We start from the raw sequence: 16,364 nt of genomic DNA, 5'->3' as shown, positions 1-16,364 counted from the left end.
GCACCTAGAAAAATTAGCTCTTGCATTAATAAGCGCATCACGAAAATTGAAACCTTAATTTCAATGCCATCATATTAGTGTTTTAACGACATATCCTCTTCGAAGCATATTGCATAAGCCTGAATTATCGGGCCGATTGGCCAAATGGGCCATCGAACTCGGGGGATATGATATTGAGTATCAACCCCGAACGACTATCAAGTTCCAAATTTTGGCAGATTTTGTGGCCGACTTTTCGCCCTCCCTCATGCCCGAGGTAGAGAAAGAACTCTTACTAAAAACAGGCACATCTTTCGGGGTGTGGACCCTGTCCACTGATGGCACCTCGAACGTAAGAAGATTCGGGCTCGGCATAGTTCTGAAGTCGCCTACGGGTGGCATAATCAGGCAATCTATAAAATCTGCGAGGTTGACTAACAACGAAGCCGAATATGAGGCTATGATTACATGTCTGGAATTGGCCAAGAGCCTAGGAGCTGAAGTCATCGAAGCGAGATGTGATTCCCTCATGGTAGTAAATTAGGTAAACAGGAGTTTTGAGTTCGAGAAGGCAGGATGCAAAGATACTTAGACAAAATTCAAGTCACATTGCACCGCTTCAAAGAATGGACTCTGGTCCACTTACCTCGAGAGCAGAATAGCGAGGCTAATGCCCTTGCAAACCTGGGATCATCTGTCGAAGAAGATGACCTACTCCCCCGGGCCGTTGTTCAACTATCCAAAGCAGTGATCGAGGAAGGTCATGCCGAGATCAACTCCACTAGCCTGACATGGGATTGGAGATATAAATACATCGATTATTTGGAAAGTGGGAAACTATCCGCGGATCCGAAAGAGTTGAGGGCCCTGCGAACTAAAGCAGCCCGATTCTTGCTCGATGAAAACATAACTCTGTATAGAAGAACCTTTGATGGGCTCCTAGTAATATGTCTGGGACCGGAGGACACTGATTATGTGCTACGAGAAATCTACGAGGACACCTGCAGAAATCACTCAGGTTCCGATTCCTTAGTCTGGAAGGTGATCAGAGCAGGCTACTATTAGGACATCATGGAAAAGGATACCAAAGAATTCGTCCATAAATGCGACAAATGCCAGAGATTTTCCCCGATGATTCACCAACCCAGTGAACAGCTACATTCAGTCTTGTCGCCATGGCCATTCATGAAATGGGGGATGGACATCGTCGGGCCTCTACCAACGGCACCAGGTAAAGATAGATTTATTTTATTTATGACTGACTACTTTTCAAAGTGGGTAGAAGCGCGTGCCTTTGAAAAGATAAGAGAAAAAGAAGTCATTAACTTCATCTGGGACTACATCATGTGTCGATTCGAAATCCCTTCCGAGATAACATGTGATAACGGGAAGCAGTTTATCGGAAGCAAAGTAACACAATTCCTCGAGGATCATAAAATCAAAAGAATCCTATCGACACCCTACCACCCGTGTGCCAACGGTCAGGCTGAATCTACAAACAAGACCATCATTCAAAACTTAAAGAAGAAGTTGGAAAGTTCTAAGGGAAAATGGAGAGAAATATTACCCGAAGTGCTGTGGGCAAATCGAATAACTCCAAAATCAAGCACAGGAGAAACACCCTTCTCTCTGTTATATGGTGCCGAGGCTTTGTCCCAAGAAGGGTTTTACCGACAAGGTTTTTAACGAGGCAATATCTGTATGCTACCTAAGGAAAATTTCACAAGTATTCAAGGCTTCTCTTCAATCAACCTCGAACACTAGGGACCATCTCCCCGGTAGATCATCTTCTCGAAGAAGCCAAGACGAACCAAAAAGGGTCTCAGTAGGAAAATGATGTATCGAGCCAAACGATCGAATGAACCATGCCCGCATAGAATGATTGATCCCTTGACGGCAAAAACATGTATACTTGTGCCAAGTAATCAGAGAATATTTCCTCCTCTATCAAAACAATTTACGCTTCAAAAGAGTCTGATACTTTCACAAGAAGTGGCTCTAAGGCCAAAAATTTACTGAATACCCGGGGACTGTCACCAAAAACTCGAAGCCATATGACCTCCGGGTCGAAAACTTTGGACTCGTAAGCCCTCAATGAGGCAGTACCAAGTTTACGAAAAGAATGGCTCTAGAGCTAGAAAGCTTTCGATGTCTCGGGGACTACTGTCGACTATTATCCGGTCGAGCTATCAGAAACTCAAGGCCGTAAGACCCCAAGAGGGCAACCTCGAGTCCAAAAGCCCTCCATATGGCAATACTAGAAAATGTAAGACCTCCATGAGGCATTATCAAATACCTCTATAAGGCAACAACAAAATTGTAAGGCCTCAAGCAAGGCATGAATTATACTTGTACCAAGTAGCCAAATTTGTAAGACCTCAAGCAAGGCATGAACTATATTTGTACCAAGTAACTGAATCTGTAAGACCTCAAGCAAGGCACGAGCTACACTTGTACCAAGTGACCAAATTTATAAGACCTTACAAGAGGCATAATTCTGATCTTAAAACTAAGGCTATATATTCGAACCTTTAAGGGCCCTAAAAAGGCATACCCTCGATATAGAAACCGAAGTTACTTCACTCTAGGACTAAAAGGCTCCGGCCAAATGCAATGACTTCGGTCACAAGGCTCCGGCCAATGTCACGCGACTCGAGGACCCCTGATCATCGCTATAAAATCACAGGCCTTCAATTACTTCGAAAAAACTTCAAAAAGAACCGATTAATCAGGCTACCCTCGTCATAAACAAAAGAGCTTCGAACATATCAGCTCCAAATGATAGGCTTCAAAACAGTTCAACCAACGAGCGAAACCTCCCGAGGTGCTCATTCATTGCTACATAATAACTCACAATCGAGGTTCTTATCGAGCCGCCGAAGAGCTAGGTGAACACAAAATTTCAAAAAATCTTTAGCCAGGGAAAAATAAAGCCTATATAATAGGTCGTACTGACCCAATATGTAAGAGCCACTGATGTTAGCTTACATTAGAGGTCGTACCGACCCGAGGCATAAGACCCTAAGAGCCAGCTCAAATTTTGAAAACTTAAGGGTCAATGAGCTCGAGTCGAAATACGACTCGAAGACTGAGCCCTAAACAGTTAACTAAAAGCCTAAGGGCAAATGCGTAAGAGCCACTATCGCCCACCTATACCAAGAGGTCGTACCGACCCAATGCGTAAGAGCCACTGACGCCAGCTTAATTTAAAAGGTCACACCGACCCAATGCATAATAGCCATTGTCGCCAGCTTAAAAGACCCTCAAGACTGATTAGAAGTCACACCAACCCAACAGTCGATCCAAAAAGTGCTAAATGTTGCTTTTAACCGCTTTGATATTGTTGAATTATATATACTCCTGCGAGGGCCACTTATCAGGACGAGGTCCCGACCTGTGTTGTTCGCCCGACAGGTGAATCACCATCTAATGGGGAAGAGGAGGGTCCATCGAAGAGACGGAGAGTGGAGTTTGAGACAGCGCCCCCAACAGTGATTCATCTGGACGACTCTCCCACGACGGGCTCTAGAGAGGGTGTTGTCATGGCTTCCCTCCCCCCGTAGGGATGGAACCATCCATTGTTTCGGCTCAATCAAAAATTCCTGCCGTTATCGGTGATCAGCAACCTATCATGGTGGAGAATCAGATCTCCAGGGCCGCCGTCATAATTTCGGACGTACCCTCATCTTCTGCAGTTGGTGGTGCTCCCCATTCGGCTGCCAAAAGAGGGAAAGGCATGGTGGTCGACGAATACGAATCCCAGTCGGACCTCGAGCCTGATGATGTTCGGATGTTTGAGGATGGACTTACTCACTCGGTGGTTCATGCGAGAGGCTTGGCTCGTATTCTTGAGATCCCTTCAGATACCAATCTCTTAGGAGACACGGAGGATCTGGTGCCATAGTTCAGCATGTTGTTCTCCGAAGCCGAGAAAGCGGCCCTCCGGTCCGTTCCTGATATTGATCTGATCGCCAAAAAGAGAAGAGTCCAACCTCGATCCAACGACAACGGGTTACTGTTTCGATAAGTTCGAAATAACACCGTTTAAGGACGAGGTCCTTCGCCAAAAAGAGAAGAGTTCGATCTCGATCGAACGACGACGGGTTAATATTTTGATGAGTTCGAAATTATACCCTTTAAGCTCGAGGGCCTTCGCTAAAAAGAGTAGAGTTCGACCTCGATCGAACGACGACGGGTTACTATTTCGATAAGTTTAAAATAACACCCTTTTGAAGCCAAGGGCCTTCGCCAAAAAGAGAAGAGTTTGACCTCGATTAAACGACAACGGGTTACTATTTCGATAAGTTCGAAATAACACCCTCTAAGGCCGAGGGCCTTTTCCAAAAAGAGAAAAGTTTAACCTCGATCGAACGACGATGAGTTACTATTTTGATAAGTTTGCAATAACACCCTTTAAGGCCGAGGGCCTTTGCCAAAAAGAGAAGAGTTTGACCTCGATCGAACGACGATGAGTTACTATTTCGATAAGTTCCAAATAACACTCTTTAAGGCCGAGGGCATTCGCCAAAAAAAGAAGAGTTCGACCTTGATTGAACAACGACGGTTTACTATTTTGATAAGTTCGAAATAAAACCATTTAAGGCCATGGGCCTTCGCCAAAAAAGAGAAAAGGACAGCCTCGATCGAACGACGACGGGTTACTATTTCGATAAGTTGGAAATAACACCCTTTAAGGTTGAGGGCCTTCGCCAAGAAGAAGAGTTCAACTTGGATCGAACGTCGACAGGTTACTATTTCGATAAGTTCAAAATAACATCCTTTAAGGCCAAGTGCCTTCATCAAGAAGAATAGTTCGACCTCGATCGAACGTCGACAGGTTACTATTTCAATAAGTTCGAAATAACACACTTTAAGGCCGAGGGACTTCGCCAAAAATAGAAGATTTTGACCTCGATCGAATGATGATGGGTTACTATTTCGGTAAGTTCGAAATAACACCCTTTAAGGCCGAGGGCCTTTGCCAAAAAGAGTAGAGTTCGACCTCGATCGAATGACGACGGGTTACTATTTCGATAAGTTCGAAATAACACCCTTTAAGGCTGAGGGCCTTCGCCAAAAAGAGAAGAGTTCGACCTCGATTGAATGACGACGAGTTACTATTTCGATAAGTTCGAAATAACTCCATTTAAGGTCAAGGGTCTTCGCCAAAAAGAGAAGAGGTCGGCCTCGATCGAATGATGACGAGTTACTATTTTGATAAGTTTGAAAGAACACCCTTTAAGGTTGAGGGCCTTCGCCAAAAATAGAAGAGTCCGACCTCGATCGAACGACGATGGGTTACTATTTCGATAAGTTCAAAATAACACTCTTTAAGGCCAAGGGCCTTCGCCAAAAATAGAAGAGTGCGACCTCGATCGAACGACGACAGGTTACTATTGCGATAAGTTCAAAATAACACCCTTTAAGGTCGAGGACCTTTGCCAAAAAGAGAAGAGTTCGACCTCGATCGAACGATGACGGGTTATTATTTCTATAAGTTCAAAATAACACCCTTTAAGGCTGAGGGCCTTCGCCAAAAAGAGAAGAGTTCGACTTCGATTGAATGATGACGGGATACTATTTCGATAAGTTTTAAATAACACCCTTTAAGGCTGAAGGCCTTCGCAAAAAAGAGAAGAGTTCGACCTCGATCGAACGACGACGACTTACTATTTTGATAAGTTCGAAATAACACCCTTTAAGGCCAAGGGCCCTTGCCAAAAAGAGTAGAGTTCAACCTCGATCGAATGACGACGGGTTACTATTTCGATAAGTTTGAAATAACACCCTTTAAGGCCGAGGGCCTTCGCCAAAAAGCGAAGAGTTCGACCTCGATTGAATGACGACGAGTTACTATTTCGATAAGTTTGAAATAACTCCATTTAAGGTCAAGGGCCTTCGCCAAAAAGAGAAGAGGTCGGCCTCGATCAAACGATGACGGTTTACTATTTTGATAAGTTCGAAATAACACCCTTTAAGGTTGAGGGCCTTCACCAAAAATAGAAGAGTCCGACCTCGATCGAACGACGATGGGTTACTATTTCGATAAGTTCAAAATAACACCTTTTAAGGCCAAGGGCCTTCGCCAAAAATAGAAGAGTTCGACCTCGATCGAACGACGACGACTTACTATTTTGATAAGTTCGAAATAACACCCTTTAAGGCCAAGGGCCTTCGCCAAAAAGAGAAGAATTCGACCTCGATCGAACGACGACGAGTTACTAATTGGATAAGTTTGAAATAACACCCTTTAAGGCCAAGGGCCTTCGCCAAAAAGAGAAGAGTCCGACCTCGATCGAACGACGACAGGTTACTATTTCGATAAGTTCAAAATAACACCCTTTAAGGCCGAGGGCCTTCGTTAAAAAGAGATGAGTTCAACCTCGATCGAACGACAACGGGTTACTATTTCGGTAAGTTCGAAATAACACACTTTAAGGCCGAGGGACTTCACCAAACATAGAAGATTTTGACCTCGATCGAATGACGATGGGTTACTATTTCGGTAAGTTCGAAATAACACCCTTTAAGGCCGAGGGCCTTTGCCAAAAAGAGTAGAGTTCGACCTCGATCGAATGACGACGGGTTACTATTTCGATAAGTTTGAAATAACACCCTTTAAGGCCGAGGGCCTTCGCCAAAAAGCGAAGAGTTCGACCTCGATTGAATGACGACGAGTTACTATTTCGATAAGTTTGAAATAACTCCATTTAAGGTCAAGGGCCTTCGCCAAAAAGAGAAGAGGTCGGCCTCGATCAAACGATGACGGGTTACTATTTTGATAAGTTCGAAATAACACCCTTTAAGGTTGAGGGTCTTCGCCAAAAATAGAAGAGTCCGACCTCGATCGAACGACGATGGGTTACTATTTCGATAAGTTCAAAATAACACCCTTTAAGGCCAAGGGCCTTCGCCAAAAATAGAAGAGTGTGACCTCGATCGAACGACGACAGGTTACTATTGCGATAAGTTCAAAATAACACCCTTTAAGGCCGAGGGCCTTTGCCAAAAAGAGAAGAGTTCGACCTCGATCGAACGATGACGGGTTATTATTTCTATAAGTTCAAAATAACACCCTTTAAGGCTGAGGGCCTTCGCCAAAAAGAGAAGAGTTCGACCTCGATCGAACGACAATTGGTTACTATTTCGGTAAGTTCAAATAACACCCTTTAAGGCCGAGGGACTTCGCCAAAAAGAGAGGACTTTTACCTCGATCGAACGACGACGGGTTACTATTTCAGTAAGTTCGAAATAACACCCTTTAAGGCCGAGGGCCTTCGCCAAAAATAGAAGAGTTCGACCTCGATCGAACGACGACGGGTTACTATTTCGATAAGTTCGAAATAACACCCTTTATGGTCGAGGGCCTTCGTCAAAAAGATAAGAGTTCGACCTCGATCGAACGATGACAGGTTACTATTTCGATAAGTTTTAAATAACACCCTTTAAGGCCGAGGGCCTTCGCCAAAAAGAGAAGAGTTCGACTTCGATTGAATGATGACGGGATACTATTTCGATAAGTTTTAAATAACACCCTTTAAGGCTGAAGGCCTTCGCAAAAAAGAGAAGAGTTCGACCTCGATCGAACGACGACGACTTACTATTTTGATAAGTTCGAAATAACACCCTTTAAGGCCAAGGGCCTTCGCCAAAAAGAGAAGAATTCGACCTCGATCGAACGACGACGGGTTACTAATTGGATAAGTTTGAAATAACACCCTTTAAGGCCAAGGGCCTTCGCCAAAAAGAGAAGAGTCCGACCTCGATCGAACGACGACAGGTTACTATTTCAATAAGTTCAAAATAACACCCTTTAAGGCCGAGGGCCTTCGTTAAAAAGAGATGAGTTCAACCTCGATCGAACAACAACGGGTTACTATTTCGGTAAGTTCGAAATAACACACTTTAAGGCCGAGGGACTTCACCAAAAATAGAAGATTTTGACCTCGATCGAATGACGATGGGTTACTATTTCGGTAAGTTCGAAATAACACCCTTTAAGGCCAAGGGCCTTTGCCAAAAAGAGTAGAGTTCGACCTCGATCGAATGACGACGGGTTACTATTTCGATAAGTTTGAAATAACACCCTTTAAGGCCGAGGGCCTTCGCCAAAAAGCGAAGAGTTCGACCTCGATTGAATGACGACGAGTTACTATTTCGATAAGTTTGAAATAACTCCATTTAAGGTCAAGGGCCTTCGCCAAAAAGAGAAGAGGTCGGCCTCGATCAAACGATGACGGTTTACTATTTTGATAAGTTCGAAATAACACCCTTTAAGGTTGAGGGCCTTCACCAAAAATAGAAGAGTCCGACCTCGATCGAACGACGATGGGTTACTATTTCGATAAGTTCAAAATAACACCTTTTAAGGCCAAGGGCCTTCGCCAAAAATAGAAGAGTTCGACCTCGATCGAACGACGACGACTTACTATTTTGATAAGTTCGAAATAACACCCTTTAAGGCCAAGGGCCTTCGCCAAAAAGAGAAGAATTTGACCTCGATCGAACGACGACGAGTTACTAATTGGATAAGTTTGAAATAACACCCTTTAAGGCCAAGGGCCTTCGCCAAAAAGAGAAGAGTCCGACCTCGATCGAACGACGACAGGTTACTATTTCGATAAGTTCAAAATAACACCCTTTAAGGCCGAGGGCCTTCGTTAAAAAGAGATGAGTTCAACCTCGATCGAACGACAACGGGTTACTATTTCGGTAAGTTCGAAATAACACACTTTAAGGCCGAGGGACTTCACCAAACATAGAAGATTTTGACCTCGATCGAATGACGATGGGTTACTATTTCGGTAAGTTCGAAATAACACCCTTTAAGGCCGAGGGCCTTTGCCAAAAAGAGTAGAGTTCGACCTCGATCGAATGACGACGGGTTACTATTTCGATAAGTTTGAAATAACACCCTTTAAGGCCGAGGGCCTTCGCCAAAAAGCGAAGAGTTCGACCTCGATTGAATGACGACGAGTTACTATTTCGATAAGTTTGAAATAACTCCATTTAAGGTCAAGGGCCTTCGCCAAAAAGAGAAGAGGTCGGCCTCGATCAAACGATGACGGGTTACTATTTTGATAAGTTCGAAATAACACCCTTTAAGGTTGAGGGTCTTCGCCAAAAATAGAAGAGTCCGACCTCGATCGAACGACGATGGGTTACTATTTCGATAAGTTCAAAATAACACCCTTTAAGGCCAAGGGCCTTCGCCAAAAATAGAAGAGTGTGACCTCGATCGAACGACGACAGGTTACTATTGCGATAAGTTCAAAATAACACCCTTTAAGGCCGAGGGCCTTTGCCAAAAAGAGAAGAGTTCGACCTCGATCGAACGATGACGGGTTATTATTTCTATAAGTTCAAAATAACACCCTTTAAGGCTGAGGGCCTTCGCCAAAAAGAGAAGAGTTCGACCTCGATCGAACGACAATTGGTTACTATTTCGGTAAGTTCGAATAACACCCTTTAAAGCCGAGGGACTTCGCTAAAAAGAGAAGAGTTTTACCTCGATCGAACGACGACGGGTTACTATTTCAGTAAGTTCGAAATAACACCCTTTAAGGCCGAGGGCCTTCGCCAAAAATAGAAGAGTTCGACCTCGATCGAACGACGGCGGGTTACTATTTCGATAAGTTCGAAATAACACCCTTTATGGCCGAGGGCCTTCGCCAAAAAGATAAGAGTTCGATCTTGATCGAACGATGACAGGTTACTATTTCGATAAGTTCAAAATAACACCCTTTAAGGCCGAGGGCCTTCGCCAAAAAGAGAAGAGTTCGACCTCGATTGAATGATGACGGGTTACTATTTCGATAAGTTTTAAATAACACACTTTAAGGCTGAAGGCCTTCGCAAAAAAGAGAAGAGTTCGACCTCGATCGAACGACGACGGGTTACTATTTTGATAAGTTCGAAATAACACCCTTTAAGGCCATGGGCCTTCGCCAAAAAGTGAAGAGTTCGACCTCGATCGAACGACGACGGGTTACTAATTGGATAAGTTTGAAATAACACCCTTTAAGGCCAAGGGCCTTTGCCAAAAAGAGGAGTTCGACCTCAATCGAACGACGACGGGTTACTTTTTCGATATGTTCGAAATAACGCTCTTAAAGTCCAAGGGCCTTTACCAAAAAGAGAAGGTTTCGACCTTGATCAAATGACGAGCCACTATTTCGATTAGTTCGAAGTACTAAGGCCAGAAGCCATTAGGAAGAATAGAAGGAAAGAAAAACTGGGACTCGCCATACAGGTGCCTATCTTGCACCAAAGCCATAGACAGTTGAAATAAAGGTAAAGTACAAGGAAAATAACAACTCTCCTTTATACAAAGTCATTGTGTGGACTATCGCTGCTTACATATGGCCCAAGCCAACGATTAAAAAAGGAGGGAAGAAATACGAATGAAAAGGAAAGGGGAAAGAAACAACGACAACAGATGACGAACAACTATAAAAAACAACTGAAAGTAAGTACAGGCAAGGACAACATTCTTCATTCGGTGTCATCACCGCCATCACCATCAGCATCTCCAAGAAGCCCTCCATTACCATCGGCCGCACCCCTATTAGCTTCAGGCATCGCCGCATCATACCCATAATTGATGCGAGCCTCACGTGCTTTCACTCGCGCTTCTTCATAGGCAGCCTCAGTCACAGTACCCACCTCCCATAAACTCTTATATATATCCCACTGGGCTTCGACGTAAACCCAAAGCTCGTGCACATGGTGGGGAACGACGATGGAGGAAGACTCAATTTGAGCCAACAGTCACCCATTTTCTGCCTCCAGTGTTGTGACCCGATCTCTCAGAACCGATGCCTCTTGATCAATCTCGCTGATGCGCTCCTCGAGCCTTGCCTCCATGAGCGTAGTCATCGCTCTTTCTGACTCCTGTTCGGATTGGAGGACGGGATAGTGTTTTCCAGGGCCGCCGCCCTCGGCGAAGCCTCGACCAAGCACTCTCGATGCTCTCCAACCCAACGACCTTGTTCTTCAGTGCAGTCAAATTCCCCATCCATTCTACGCTCATCGCCTCGACCTTGATCAAGTTCTAAACCATCTCTGCCTGCATAGACCTCAATCTCTCCTGTATATGCTCACATTCTATGGCGACCCCCTTGCCCAACTCGAGATCCTCGTCCTTAATTCGAAGTTGATCCTCGAGCACACTCTTGCTGCGGATAGCTTGCATCTACTCCTGATCCCTTTTCTCCAACTCCTTGCCAAGAGTCCGATTACCGGGGTTTGCCTTCAGCCGCTCATACATCTCGCGGCACTTGTTGCGGTAGCGATGATATTTCTCCAACATCTTCAAGAAAATCTTGGCCCGAATGTTGGCCCTGCGAATGCTTTCCACTTCCACCATATATGTCTGAATGCGAAGGCCCTCGGCCTTAAAGGGTGTTATTTTGAACTTATCGAAATAGTAACCCGTCATCATTCAATCGAGGTCGAACTCTTCTCTTTTTGGCGAAGGCCCTCGGCCTTAAAGGGTGTTATTTTGAACTTATCAAAATAGTAACCCGTCATCATTCGATCGAGGTCGAACTCTTCTCTTTTTGGCGAAGGCCCTCGGCCTTAAAGTGTGTTATTTTGAACTTATCGAAATAGTAACCCATCATCGTTCGATCGAGGTCGAACTCTTCTCTTTTTGGCAAAGGCTCTTAGCCTTAAAGGGTGTTATTTCAAACTTATCGAAATAGTAACCCGTCGTCGTTCGATCGAGGTCGAACTCTTCTCTTTTTGGCAAAGTCCCTCGACCTTAAAGGGTGTTATTTCGAACTTATTGAAATAGTAACCCATCATCGTTCGATCGAGGTCGAACTCCTCTTTTTGGCGAAAGCCCTCGGGCTTAAAGGGTGTTATTTTGAACTTATCAAAATATTAACTCGTCGTCGTTCGATCGAGGTCAAATTCTTCTCTTTTGGCGAAGACCCTCGACTTTAAAGGGTTTTATTTCGAACTTATCAAAATAGTAACCCATTGTCGTTCGATCGAGGTCGAACTCTTCTCTTTTTGGCGAAGGCTCTCGGCCTTAAAGGGTGTTATTTCAAACTTATCGAAATAGTAACCCATCGTTGTTCGATTAAGGTCGAACTCTTCTCTTTTTAGCGAAGGCCCTCGGCCTTAAAGGTTGTTATTTCGAACTTATCGAAATAGTAACGCATCGTCAGTCCCAGTATTTGGAGAGCCAGATATCTTCTGGGAGAGTCCTAGTCCATAAGGCATTGCTCGCAACGGAGGGTACGACGTCGGAGAATGCGAAACGTTGTGGTTTCGCTTAAGTTTGTTTTGCTCACAAATTGTAGTTTCCTTGTCTTGCTCCTATCTTCCGGCTCAGAGTTATCACCGTCAGGCGGTGTCACAGTTGTTTTGCGGTAGTTTTTCGTCCTTTAATTAAGGTGTTTCTTCATTCGTTCGCCTGCGTGGCCATTGTATTCCTACTTGAGCAGAGATTAAGAGGCAAGTTAGAATGAAACTCTCCTTGCCCCCATCTGGTGGTCCGATAGGGGAGAACTGATTGGTAACACTGTTCACCTTGGTTGGCGTATCGATGGTAGATAGGGCGAAGGTTTCTAAGCTTGATAATTTTATTTGGCTCTCTTCCCCCTACTGCACTGCTCCTTAGTCTCGCATGGGTTGGATTTTCCTTCGCGCTCTTTTTGTTGAGTAATCGTATTTTTTGTCTTTGATATGGGAGAGACTAGGAAATTTCACTAAAAAATCCCCACAGACGGCGCCAAATTGTTTGATGTGATGACCCGGCCGGTCGTTTTAAGAATTTATGCCTCGATCCCCTATTAACTACTTTCCTCATGTTTATTTCTGCTATTTTGATTTGCCGGGATGTTCGATTTTGAGTTTCGGAAAGTTTTGGGACACTTAGTCCCTAAATGAGAGCTTAAGTATTGGAAAGTTGACCGTAGTCGGAATAGTGTGAAGACAACCTCGGAATGGAAATCTGATGGTTCTGTTAGATTCGTTGGGTGATTTCGGGCTTAAGGGAGTGTACTGATTATGTTTTGGAGGTCCGCAGCTAATTTAGGCTTGAAATGCCGAAATGTCGAATTTTGAAGTTTTCGGTTTGATATTTTGATCCGAGGGTCGGAATGGAATTCTGGAAGTTGGAGTAGCTCTGTAGTGTTAAATGTAACGTGTGAGCAAAATTTCGGGTCATTCGGATGAGGTTTGATAGAATCTTTGATCAAAAGCGTAGTTTTAGAGTTTTGGGATTTTTAGGCTTGAATCCGTGGTTGATTCATCGTTTCGATGTTGTTTTAGGTGTTTTAAGGACTGGTATAAGTTTGGACAATGGTATTAGACTTGTTGGTGCTTTTGGTTGAGGTCTCGGGGAACTCGGGATGATTCCGGATGGTTGTCGGAAGAATTGGAAGTGGTTTATAGCAGCTAAAGCTGTTGATATCTGTCATAACCGCACTTGCGGTTGGGTTCCGCAGGTGCGGAGCCGCAGAAGCGGCGGAGAGATCGCAGAAGTGGAATTAGGGAGGTCCAGCAAGAGCCGCAGGTGCGTGAAGGGTATCGCACTTGCGAGACCGCAGGTGCGGAGGGTCTACCTCAGAAGTGAAAACTGGTCTTAAGTGATAGGTCACAAGTGCGACCATTGGTCCGCAAAATCGGGACCGCAGATGCGGTAATAGCTGGGCAGAAATATAAAATTTTGAGGGTTTAGTTTCAAAAGTTGAAAATTCGATTTGGAGCTCAGGAGAGAGCGATTTTGGGAGGAAATTGAAGAGGAGATTATTGGGTAACAATTCTTTAACCCTTTCTAGTTATATTCTATCAATGTATAGTTAGCTTCATCATTTAAATTCGGATTGGAGATGAAAATTGGGGAAAAGTTGGAAGAAAGTTCTTAGACCTAGAATTCGACTTTTGATTGGGAATTTGACCTTAGATTTGGATAATTTTGGTATGCATGAACTCGTGAGAGTATGAGGATTTTGAAAATATAGATTTTACCAAATTCTGATACGTGGGCTCGAGGGGCATTTTGGTTATTTTACCTAATTTTGCGTACTAGCTTAGAATTTCTTTGTTGAATTAGTTACTTGAAGTGTTATTTACATCATGCAATTGAATTGAATAGATTTGGGCCATTGGGAGTCTAGTACTCGTGGCAAGAGCCTGGTTTCTAGTTGATTATTGAGCCGGTTTGAGGCAAGTGGCTTGTCTAACCTTGTGTGGGGGACCTTCCCCTTAGGATTTGGTATATTTGATATTTGAAATGCCTTGTACGTGAGGTGATGAGTGCGTACTTGAGCTAATTGTTGAAAATCCGGTTTTCTTTAAGTAATTTTAATTGTGTTCCTTTTTCCTGTCTTATACTACTTGCAAATTTAAGCTTGTTGTTAGCCTAAAAAAGCATGTTTAATTGACTTAATTGCTTACTTGCTTAACCTGCCTTAATTGTATTACGTGAAGCATGTTAGGTTAGAATTACCTGTTTACTTGGTACGAAATTGAGCTTAAATGAGTATTCCTTGTGTTGCTGATGCATGCTTAACTTTGGGACTATGGTTCGGCATCCCGGGAGATCCCCTGCACGTATTTATGATTTGAGCTGAGGTGCGGGATACCGAGAGATCCCTAGTACGGATATTGAGGATACCAAGAGATCCTCGGGATACCGAGAGATCCCTAGCACGTATATTGAGGATGCCAAGAGATCCTCGGGATACCAAGAGATCTCTAGCATATATTGAGGATACCGAGAGATCCTCGGGATACCAAGAGATCCCTGGCATATATTGAGGGTACTAAGAGATTCTCAGGATACTGAGAGATCCCCAGTTATTTCCTAGTGATTGTTTTGCCTCTGTTTCAGTTATTGAATTCCTTGTTTTCCTATATTAAATTCTTAATGTTAGCTTTCAACTATACTGCTTATCTTATACTGCCATACCTTATATTTTTATTTTATCTTAGTAGGGCCCTGACCTTCCTCGTCACTACTCGACCGAGGTTAGGCTTGGCACTTACTGAGTACCGCTATGGTGTACTCATGCCCTTTCTGTGCATGTTTTTCATGTGCAGATCCAGGTACTTCGACTCAGACTTACCATCCTTGAGGCAAGGCGACCCTTCAGAGACTTCGAGGTATATCTGCCGCGTCCGCAAACCGAGGAGTCTCTCTCCATTCTCTCATGTAGTTACAACCTTCTGTATTTACCTTGTTTTAGACTATTCTAGAGTTAGAGCACTATGTAGTATCCTTAGCTTGTGATTCATGGGTTTCCAGGTTTTGGGCATATGTATTACTTTTGAGAGTTAAATATTGTGTATGCCGAGCGGCACTTTTAAACTGTGTTATTATTACTCTATTTCTGTTTTAAATTATTTTTCTCTTCTTTCACAAGTTTGGTTTATTTTCCGTATTTTAGGCTTACCTAGTCGTAGAGACTAGGTGCCGTCACGATGGTTCACGGAGGGCACCGGGTCATGACAAGTTGGTATTAGAGCAATAGGTTCATAGGAGTCATGGATCACAAGCCAGTTTATTAGAGTCTCGTTGTTCGGTACAGAGACATATGTACTTATCTACGAGAGGCTATGTAACTGTTAGGAAAATTCCACTTCATTTGATTTCCTTGTCGTGCGAGATTTTGACATTCACAATTCTAAACTTCTATCTTCTATTCTCTCACAGATGGTGAGGACACGCGCTACCCGAGATGATTAGGCACCCGCACCCCCTACTACAGTCGTTAGAGGCCACGACCGGGGTAGAGGCTGAGGACGCGCATGTGGTGCAGCCAGAGCACCTACGCGAGCTGCCGCCGAGGTACCACCAGTAGTTCCAGCCGGAGTTCAAGCACCTGATACGCCTACTGCTATTACTACTCCAGCACTTCAGGAGACTCTAGCATAGTTCATGAGCATGTACACCACTTTGGCTCAAGCAGGGTTGCTTTCCCTTGCTGCAACTACGTCTCAGGCCGGGGGAGGAGCACAAACTCCCGCCGCCCGCACTCCTGAACAATGAGTGCATGTTGAGTAGGTCCCTAAGATTATTCCCGTATAACCTGCAGTCCGAGATCAGCCCAAGGATAGGGCAGCGGCTTTTGAGGATGAGCAATTGAGGCTTGAGAGGTTCAAGAAGTACAAGCCTCCTGTATTCAGTGGTCTAGCGTCAGATGATGCTCTGGGATTTCTAGATGAGTGTTACCGCATTCTCCGTACCATGGGTATATCAGGATCGAGCGGGGTTTCCTTCACTACTTTCCAGCTTCGAAGGGCTTCCTATGAGTGGTGGCGCACCTATGAGTTAGACCGTTCGGATGAGGCTGCTCCACTGACTTGGACTCAGTTTTTAGATCTGTTCCTGAGAGAGTATGTTACTCAGAGCCTCAGGGATGCATGGC

Source organism: Nicotiana tabacum, chromosome 6 (assembly GCF_000715075.1).
Source record: "Nicotiana tabacum cultivar K326 chromosome 6, ASM71507v2, whole genome shotgun sequence".
Taxonomy (NCBI): domain Eukaryota; kingdom Viridiplantae; phylum Streptophyta; class Magnoliopsida; order Solanales; family Solanaceae; genus Nicotiana; species Nicotiana tabacum.
This window is presented reverse-complemented; position numbering follows the sequence as displayed.